Source organism: Anolis sagrei, chromosome 1 (genome assembly GCF_037176765.1).
Source record: "Anolis sagrei isolate rAnoSag1 chromosome 1, rAnoSag1.mat, whole genome shotgun sequence".
NCBI classification, from domain to species: Eukaryota; Metazoa; Chordata; class Lepidosauria; order Squamata; family Dactyloidae; genus Anolis; species Anolis sagrei.
The window spans coordinates 153,852,733-153,861,972 of NC_090021.1; positions in this window are offsets into that span (position 1 = coordinate 153,852,733).

The following is a 9,240-nucleotide window of genomic DNA, read 5'->3' on the forward strand; positions in this document are numbered from 1 at the left end:
CCTGGCCAATCAGGAGAGAAGTAGGTGGGACAAGAGGGAAACAATGAGAACTTGAGTGGATTATGGAATATGTGGTCGGCGAGTCCTCAGGGGGCCTTCTAGCCGGCCATCCTATTGTCTTTGATTGGTGGCAATAAATGTTGAAATCTGGCAAACCTGACAAAATCTGGATTTTCTTGGTGCTGAGATATGAGAACAAAGAGGCAATCTTGGCTGAAGTTTCGGTGGAGGAAGGTTTGAATGGTAAACAGATCAGGACAAAGTGTGGCTTTCCGAAGGTTCCTTGTCCTGCTGAGATATGATCATTTATGCCAGGGGGCCGCCTTCCATTGGGGGGCCAACTCCAAGCCCCAGGGTCACGGCCCATTGTATTGTTCATGCAAAAATGTCTTTTGATAAGTTTATTTTCAACAGAGAATTTCCTTCTTTCCAGGGTCACAGAGAGTGGCTTCTTATATTTTTTATACATTTTTATAAAAGGGAATAGGACAGAAGGGTCAGGCAAAGGTCATTCATAGGGGGCTTGAAAAGGTAAAGTTTCCAAAAAGTTTCTAAGAGCCCTTCTGACACCCCCTCGTGACTCCCCCCAGAGGTCCCAATCCCCAGATTGAGAAATGCTACCTTCAGGCCATCCAGTCCAATTTCCTTCACCAGGGCAAGAAAATATAATCAAAGCCCTCTTGACAAAGAGCCATCCAATCATAGATTTACACACACACACACACACACACACATCCAGTCATAGATATATATGATTCACACACGCACACGCACACATGTATATGACAGATATTGTTTAGATTTGAAAGGGGCCCCAAAAGAAGGACAATTATATGTTGCATCTAGGCAAACCAGACAATCTCTACATTAACTCTGACAAAGAAGCAACAAGAAATATTGTTTACTCACAAGAATAAAGAAATTACATATATTAGAAATGAACACTTTCTCATTACTTTATTTTCCAGATTACCAGACTGGGCCACAGCAACGCATGGCAGGGGATGGCTAGTTATTCTTAAAGGTGAAATAATTAGATCCCATGAATTTTCCAATATTTCTATAGTTCTATATTCTGGGGAAATGCACGTTAGTGGAGATGAATTGCTTTTATTCACTTTCTTCTAGTTGCAAAATTTCCAGTCACTTTCCAAAACTCGGTGAGAAATTTGAATGACCATTGCTTAGTTACTATTTTGGATTATAACTGCTAAAATCTCACAGTCAGCAGGGCCACTGCACACAACATCATGCTAACATCATGATTACGACAGAGTGGTGCTGCCAAAGCTATGTGGCCACTAATGTGGCAATTCCTTCATTGCTCCTTATTTCAGTAGCTGGTCTTGTTTTGCCCTGAGTGCACAGAGTTGTTGTAACCAACATCTGCCAGAATTAACAGTGGCACAGAATCTGCGGCCATCATATCAGAGCCACGGGGTTGGGTTAGTTGTGTTAAAACTGTTATGTCAGCTTCAGTTCACACAGTTAGCAGAAACTGAGACCTGGATGTTTTTTACCCTGTTTTGTTCCATCTATATATATAAAAATGCTCTGTGCATAATGAGTACCTTAAAAATATAAGAACCAATGAATGAAATCACACCAAATTTGGCAAAACGTCTCACAACACAAGGAGTGACCATCACTCAAACAATTATGATTTTGTCATATGGGAGTTGTAGTTGCTGGGATTTATAGTTCACCTATAATCAAAGAGCATTCTGAACTCCACCAACGATGGAATTGAACCAAACTTGGCACACAGGACTCTCCTGACCAACAGAAAACACTAGAAGGATTTAGTTGGCATTGACCTTGAGTTTTGGAGTCGTAGTTCACCTACATCTAGAGAGCACTGTGGACTCAAACAATGATGGATCTGGACCAAACTTGGCACAAATACGCAATATGCCCAAATATAAACACAGATGGAGTTTGGGGAAAATAGACCTTGACATTTGGGAGTTCTAGTTACTGGGATTTATAGTTCACCTACAATCAAGGAGCATTCCGAACCCCACCAATGATGGAATTGGGACAAACGTCCCACACAGAACCCTCATGACCAACAGAAAATACTGTGTTTTCTGGTGGTCTTTGGTGACCCTTCTGACACCCCCCTGGTGACCCCCCCCCGGGTCTTGACTTCCCAGGTTGAGAAATGCTGCCTTAAGGCTATCCAGTCCAACTCCCTTCACCTGGGCAAGACAACATTATCAAAGCCCTCCTGACAAAGGGCCATCCAGCCATTCACACACACACACATATGTATATGACAGATGCAGTATCAAAGATTTGAAAGAAGGACAATGATATGTTGCATGTTGCAGAGTAGGCAAACCAGACAATCTCCACATCAACACTGACAAAGAAACAGCAAGAAATACTGTTTACCCACAAGCATAAAGAAATTACATATATTAGTAACCAACACTTTCTCATTACTTTATTTTCCAGATCACAAGACTGGGCCACAACAACGCGTGGCAGGGGACAGCTAAGTTAACTTATAATATCAGTTGTGCCTAGCTGGAGTATTAAAAGTGGGGTTCAGTGCTAGATTGGGTTTTCAAAAGTCATTTCTGCTTAACACCACGTTATTGACATCTTCTATTGAATGCAGTAATTGGATGTGTTGTGGAGGATTAGCTAACTTTTTGGGACTATTTCCCCTAGAAGACCCCAGTCAGTGGCAGGCATATAATCTAAAACAGCAAAGTCTCCAAGCTTTGAAAAATAGCCAGGGCCCTGGTTTTCTGCTTTAAACTGGATTATATGAGTCTGCACTGCCATATAATCTGGGATAAACAGAAAACCTGGGATCAGATCCTATGATATAGGGCTGTTTGGAAGGGCCCTCAGTCTGTCAATGACTTACCCAGATGCTGCAAATTGAATATGTCAAGCCTTAAAATTGCTGGTAATAAGGGTAAAAGTGCCCAGACACAGGCTATAACAGGTTTATATTTTGTTTATTTCATCCACTTTGGACAAAGTCCTAGAAGAGTTTTCTAGTTGAGATTAAACATTTAATGGTCAACTATCCAGATTTTATGGTAGAATGATTATTTGGAATGACAAACTCTAGCAATTTATCAGCTCTTTGCCCTTGATCTGAATGCAGTTGGAGTCAGTTTCCCCATGTTACCCTTTGGAAAAATGTTTCCAGATGTATGACGATTTCATTATTTCCTTCTTCTAGTTTCTGATAAGAAAGAAGATGGGGTAATTGTTAAGAAAACATGAGAGACATCCAACAGGAAATCCCTATATGATACCGGGTAATTCGAGGATGAGCTTCCAGAGCTTTAAAAGGTTTTTGTTTTTTGTTTTTTGGACTACACCTCTTAGAGCCCCTATAGTTAATAGCTTTCAGAGCTGAGGAGGTTAGAGGTTATAGACCAAAAATATTTTTATAATGTATGTAAAGGTTTTTTAAGAAAATGATGATAATAATAACAAAACCATTTGACCCTCACCTCCACAACAGAAGGTCTGGAGAAGTCCAAAGGCAAACCTATCACAGGGGTTTCTTGGTAAGATTTATTCAGAGGGTATTTGCCTTTGCCTCCCTCTGAAGCTGAGAGAATGTGACTTTCCATGGGGGATTTGAAACCTCGGTGTCAGAGGTCTAGTCCAGCTGTCAAGCCTCTTTCTTTCCTGCATTCACTTTATAAAATTCCACTTTCTTTTCATAACCTGGATCCATCCCTTTAATTTTAGGAAGTGGGGGGATGTTTGTTTTCTGTACGTTTATTTTAGTTCAATGTAGTTCTTTCATGAGCGGTTCCTCAGTTGTCAGCCCAGTCTCCCTTTGGCTATTTTCCCAAGCCATGAAAGCCTTCTCTGCCTTTGATGTCCTCTTTTGATACCAAATGTATTTTGTCTGGCTTTTGTTTTGTGTTTTCTAGTGAATAATATTGAAGATTATCACATTACATATTGACCGTCAGCCTGGGGAGAGTCACCAAGTTGGCTTTCAGGAATTTCAGAAGGAGGAGGAGAAAGAGAAAAAGGAGAAAAAGGAGAAAAAGGAGAAAAAGGAGAAAAAGGAGAAGGAGAGGAAGAAGAAGAAGAAGAAGAAGAAGAAGAAGAAGAAGAAGAAGAAGAGGAGGAGGAGGAGGAGGAGGAGGAGGAGGAGGAGGAGGAGGAGGAAGAGGAAGAGGAAGAAGAGGAAGAGGAAGAGGAAGAGGAAGAAGAGGAAGAAGAAGAAGAAGAAGAAGAAGAAGAAGAAGGGGAGGAGGAGGAGGAAGAGGAAGAGGAAGAGGAAGAGGAAGAGGAGGTCTATTTTCATCCCACTTCTTCATTCATTGATTTCCAGATCAAGTTTTCCCTTGGAACTAAGGTCTATCAAAGATTTTAATGCCAGCATAAAATGACACAGAGACTCGACCGTTTTCAGATTTGGGCAAGTCATAAAGCAACCCACTGCTGCCTGGTGAGAGTCCAAAGTTCTGAGATTCTACACTTTCAGATACATTCAAACTGCCACCGACTCTGTGTTGTTCTGTCCAGTCTTCATGCATTTACCATTTGGGAGATGCATCTTACGCAGCAGGTTGGAGCAGGCAGAGAACAATGCAAAGTTTTGGAGGACAGTTGCTTGTAGCACAAAACTGGCCCACTATCCTCCCAGTGGTCCTCAACCTGGGGTTCCCAGATGTTTTTGGCCTATAACTCCCAGAAATCCTAACAGCTGGTAAACTAGATGGGTTTTCTGGGAGTTGTAGGCCAAAACCATCTGGGGACCCCAGGATGAGAACCACTGTTAGCCTTAGGTTCAATACAAAGGGTGCTGCTGGTGACCAGAGCTGGAATAAGATTCGGTTCCAGTTCAGTGAACTTCTGCATGTGGATGTTGAGAGTACCATTTTTCTTTTGACCTCATGGTAGAAGTATGTCTTGAGACCACCTTGTTTTTGACATAAAGAATTTTCCAATGATATTTATATATTTAAAAGACTGGGCCAACTGCCTCTAAGGGCAAAGCCCCTTGCAAAGTAGCTTCCAAAATCAAACCCGAACAACAGTAAAAATATTTGTAACGAAATTGAAGTAATAAGAACAGCTAACAACAGGCACCCACTGCTAATAAGATGCAAGTAACCAATATATTAGCAATATCACAATCCAATGATATCTATTTATTTTTTAAAACATGACAAATGAATGAGATTTTAGGCTTTACTGAGTCTTTTAGTTTGTGAAGAATGGATCAGAAGTACTCCCATAGGAAGCAAATTTCACAGAACTTTTATTTAAGTATTATAGGTGTCCAGTTCTGGGCATCGCCATTCAAGAGGGACATTGACAAGCTCGAAGGTGTCCAGAGGGCGGCAACTAAAATGATCAAAAGCCTGGAGACCAAAAATCCCTATGAAGAGCACCTTAAAGAGCTGGGTTTGTTTAGCCTATAGAAGAGAAGGTTGATAGAAGACATGAGAGCCATGTATAAATATGTGAAAAGATGTCATAAGGAAGAAGGGAGCAGGTTTGTTTTCTGCCACCTTGGAGACTAGGACTCGAAGCAGTGGGTTCAAATTACTGGAAATTTCACCTGAACATCAGGAAGAACTTCCTGACTGTAAGAGCTGTTCAGCAGTTGAACTCTCTGCTTTGGAATCTGGTGGAAGCGCCTTTCTTGGAGGCTTTTAAACAGAGGCTGGATGCTGACTTTGATTGTGCTTTTCCTGCATAGCAGAGGGTTGGACTAGGGGCCCTTCCACACAGTCATATACTTCAGGATATCAAGGCAGAAAATCCTACAATTTCTGCTTTGAATTGGATTATCTGAATCCATACTGCCATATATTCCAGTTCAAAGCAGATAATTTGGGATTTTGTTCAGCTGCGTGGAAGGGGCCTATATGGCTCATGTGGACTCTTCCAACTATAATTCTGTGGCACAGTGGGCAAAACCACTGAGCTGCTAATCTTGTTGACCGAACGGTCACAGGTTCGAATCCGGAAAGTGGTGTGAGTTTCCCGGGCAGCCTGAGCTTCCGCCAACCTAGTAGTTCCAAAACATGCAAATGTGAGTAGATCAATAGGTACTGCTTCAGCGGGAAGGTAACGCCGTTCCATGCAGTCATGCTGGCCACATGACCTTGGAGGTGTCTTCGGCTTAGAAATGGAGATGAGCACCAACCCCCGGAGTCAGACACGACTGGACTTAATGTCAGGGGAAAACTTTTACCATTACCTAAGATTATTTATTTCAATTTTATGTTGCTTTTCTCCTGGAGTGGGACCCAAGGTGACTCCCAAAAATAATTTATTAAAAAACTAACCAAAGGTTAACAACAATTAAATGATCAAATCAAAACAATATAAAAGAGTTTAGAGGACATACAAAAGTTTATCAGTCAATAAATACAGCACATGCCCCAAAAAGAGGTCTCTATGCTGACGTATTTTATTTATTATGTATTTATTTACAGCATTTATATACCGCTTTTCTGACCCCGAGGGGGACTCAAAGCGGTTTACACATAGATATTTATTTAGTATTTTAAACCTACTTAAACAAATGTGTTTTTGACTGCTAGTGAAAGGAAATTGGGGTGGGAGGCAGCTTAGCTGCCCCTAAAAGGGCATCCCAGAGGATGGGAGCAGTCACCGAGAAGGCTCTCTCTTGTCTCCACACAAAGAGAGCCTGTTGTGGTGGTGAGACCAAGATAAAACCTTTCCCCTGAGAATCAAAGCTGTGACAGTTTAAAATAAGGAAATATAGTCTTTCCATTCTTTTTCACATCCAAAAATATTGAAATGACTTCTTTCCTTAAAATCTGTTTTCTTTCTTTACCATCTCATTGCTTTATTTTGCCTGTTTAATCTTGAAGCTTTATTCGCCAAACTCCAAGAAATCAGAACGGATCCCAAACGCCTTCTCTCTCCAAAGTTTCCTATTTAACATTCCATCAGGGAAGCTGGACTCGCTATGTGGCCAATATGACTACTGTGCCAAGGCCTTAACAACAGGCTAAAAACTTCTGGGTGCAATGGTTTGCCTTGTCTTAGTCCTTCTCCAAGCATCTTCAATGCAGGGCAGTGAAAGGCTTTTGTATGACTAAGAATGGGTTATTTCTCTTGGAGTTTTGTAGAAGCTCTCAAACTAGCGTGGCCCAGCCTGTTCTCTGCGATCCTCCTCTGTTATGCAACACAACTTTCTCTGGTGTGTAGAAATTTCCTCATACCAGAAAGGAGTCCAAAGTAGAGACAGTCTTTGTAGGAGGAACTCTTCCCTAAACAAACACACTCTCATCTCTTCGCACCTTTCTAACATGGAAACAGTTGTTCAAGGAACACATTTCCTTCTCATTCCACAAATTAATATTATTTTTCAGGTCAGGAATTTAGGCATGCATCACCTTCATGAAGATTTTCTGGAAAACACTCAAGTCCTTAAAAACATCACATGAATTTAATTACAATTAACAAAAAAAGATAACCCTCATTTATCATCTGCAATGCTGAAACAATTTCAAGGTAAAATGAGAGATTTTGACCTTGTATTGCAGCTATTCTCATATCACCAAAACTGGAAAGGTTAAATCCCCCAGATTCTGGGAGACGTAGCCTGAACCCAATGAAGGGGGAATGGTAGAGGTGGTAGTATTTAAAAGTAACTTTTCTGAGTTCTGCACCAACAATACTAAACTGAGGTCCTACGGCAACAACGATACATTGCTCAAACTTATTTGGCACCTGTTGTTATTTGCCCTACTGTAGCATGTCTTGGGCTGACTTCAAATTCAAGCACAAAGTTTTTCCTTTTTAAAGAACATTTTGAATCTTCTAGAAACTACTTAAACATTATATTGTTAAAGGCTTTCATGGCCAGAATCTCTGGGTTGTTGTGAGTTTTCTGGGCTTGTATGGCCATGCTCCAGAAGCATTCTCTCCTGACGTTTCACCTGCATCTATGTCAGGCATCCTCAGAGGCTGTGAGGTCTCTTGGAAACTATCTGTGGAATGTCCAGGGTGGGAGAAAGAACTCTTGTCTGTTTGAGGTAGGTGTGAATGTTTCAATTGGACACCTCGATTATTTATTTAATGGCCTAGCAGTTTCAAGGTCTGGCTTCTTTCTGCCTGGGGGAATCCTTTGTTGGGAGGTGATTAGCTGGCCCAGATTGTTTCTTGTCTGGAATTCCCCTGTTTTTGAATGTTGTTCTTTATTTACTGTTATCATTTTAGAGTTTTCTAATACTGGTAGCCAGATTTTGTTCATTTTCATAGTTTTTTCCTTTCTGTTGAAATTGTCCATGTACTTGTGGATTTCAATGGCTTCTCTGTGTAGTCTGACATGGTAGTTGTTACCGTGGTCCAGCAATTCTGTGTTCTCAAATAATATGCTGTGTCCAGGTTGGTTCATCAGGTGTTCCGCTATGGCTGTCTTCTCTGGTTGAATTAGTCCACAGTGCCTTTCATGTTCCTTGATTCGTGCTTGGCCAATGTTGCATTTGGTGGTCCCGATATAGACTTGTCCACAGCTGCATGGTATATGGTGGACTCCTGCAGAGGTGAGAGGGTCCCTCTTGTCCTTTGCTGAACATAGTATTTGTTGAATTTTCTTTGTGGGTCTGTAGATAGTTTGTAGGTTGTGTACTAAAACATCTCTTGAAAAAAAATTATACTGGGATAATTTTTATCTGTCATCAGCTTCCACTTTTTTTACAATGTCCATTTTTGTGGCTGAGCTTCTAGATCTATGCTTTTTCAAAATGCCAGCGCTGCTGGTGATGCAGGCTATGTCACGCTCTGTATTTGTCCCATGCAGAGTGCAGGGAAGTCTCTAAATTCTCTAAGTGCTCAGGAAGTACCTGAACAAACAGCAAACACAGTAGACAGCCAAGATGTGCTCCAAATCAGGAAGGCTCTGTATATTGAAGTTCGGCAACACAGACACAAACAGCTATATACAAATATACATGCTCTCTCTCTCCTCTCTCCACAGCAAGATTCTTTATGCAGATCTCTTCTCTCCAGCATGCAGCGACAAACACTATCCAGGAGGATTAACAATCAGTACATGATGTCTGTCCTGCTTTTATATCCATCCACTTGATGCAATCATACATTCATGATTGCATCAGTCATTACATGATGCAAGGACACATTTCTGGTTGCATCATTCACTACCTGATGCAAGTGCACATTTCTAGTTGCATCAGACATTTGCTTTGTCATCCTGGCTCAGCAGTTTTTCACTTGGATATGCCTTTATATTTTATCAAA